Source organism: Poecilia reticulata, linkage group LG1 (genome assembly GCF_000633615.1).
Source record: "Poecilia reticulata strain Guanapo linkage group LG1, Guppy_female_1.0+MT, whole genome shotgun sequence".
Classification (NCBI taxonomy): domain Eukaryota; kingdom Metazoa; phylum Chordata; class Actinopteri; order Cyprinodontiformes; family Poeciliidae; genus Poecilia; species Poecilia reticulata.
Genome location: NC_024331.1, coordinates 18,134,139 through 18,135,729, shown reverse-complemented (window position 1 = coordinate 18,135,729; position 1,591 = coordinate 18,134,139). Strand labels below are relative to the sequence as shown.

The window sequence follows — 1,591 nt, the reverse complement described above, 5'->3', positions numbered from 1 at the left end:
CTAAACTGTGATGTCAAAAAACCAAAGTGACACATACTATGATGTCAAAAAGGAGAAAAAGAGACATTCTAAACTATGATGTAAAAAAAAAATGTGAAAATGACACACACTAAACTGTGATGTCAAAAACGATGAAAATGACAAACACTAAGCTGTGATGTCAAAAAACCAAAGTGACACATACTAAACTATGATGTCAAAAAGAAGAAGAGACATTCTAAACTATGATGTCAAAAATAAGATAAAATCACACAAACTACTCTATGATGTCCAAAAAACCATAGTGACACATACTAAACTATGATGTCAAAAACAACCAAAGTGACACATTAACTATGATGTCAAAAAACTATTAAAAGGACAGAAATTAAACTCTACGATGTCAGAAAACAACCAAAGTGACGCACACTAAACTGTGATGTCAAAAAACAACCAAAGTGAAACATATTAAACTGTGTTGTCAAAAATCCAAAGTGACACATATGATGTCAAAAAGGAGAAAAAGAGACATTCCAAACTATGATGTCAAAAATGAAATAAGATGACACAAACTAACAACCTAAGCGACACATACTAAACTATGATGTCAAAAAGGAGAACATATGAGACATTCTGAACTATGATGTAAAAAAACAACCAAAGTGACACACCCTGAACTGTGATATCAAAAACAACCAAAGTGACACACCCTAAACTGTGATGTCAAAAACATCCAAAGTGACACATACTAAACTGTGATGTCAAAAAACAACCAAAGTGACACAAACTAAACTCTATGATTTCAAAAAAACAACCAAAGTGACACATACTTAACTGTGATGTCAAAAAACAACCAAAGTGACGCATACTCAACCATGATGTCAAAAAGGAGAAAAAGAGACATTCTGAACTATCGTCTGCTGCTGCTTTGCGGAGCTGCACAGGTTTGTTAGAATCCTGGCAGCAAACCAGCAAAACGCAAATAACTTTTCACAGTTTTCCCCCCCAAAATAACAGACTGTTTAGTAAAGCTATTTGATGCAGGTAAAGTTAGCTAAAAGATGACTACCTAGCTAATATCAATACTGTACATCACTTTAAGCTTGTTAACAAGTAGCTTATAGGCTAAGTTGTTGTCTATTTTCAGCTACATAGATTCATTTTGCCCCCCAAAAACAACCAAAGTGACACACACTAAACTATGATGTCATAAAACTATGAAAATGACACATACTAAAAACTATGATGTAAAAAATTGATGGAAATGACACATAATAAAAACTATGATGTCAAAAAACAACCAAAATGACACACACTAAACTATGATGTCAAAAAGGAGAAAAAGAGACATTCTAAATTATGATGTCAAAAAAACGACCAAAGTGACATACACTAAAAACTATGATGTCAAAAAACGGACAAAGTGACACACACCAAACTATGATGTCAAAAAACGATCAAAGTGACGCATACTACACTATGATGTCAAAAAATGACCAAAGTGACACATACTACATTATGATGTCAAAAAACAACCAAAGTGACTAAGCTATGATGTCAAAAAACGACCAAAGTGACACACACTAAACTATGATGTCAAAAAACGATAAAA

General features: G+C 32.9%; 1 protein-coding gene across 1 annotated transcript in view; it reads left to right on the top strand.

Annotated features, from left to right (window-relative positions):
- tacr3l (tachykinin receptor 3-like) overlaps positions 1 to 1,591 on the top strand; it is a 14,888-nt gene that overhangs the window by 10,922 nt on the left and 2,375 nt on the right. The window lies entirely within an intron of this gene.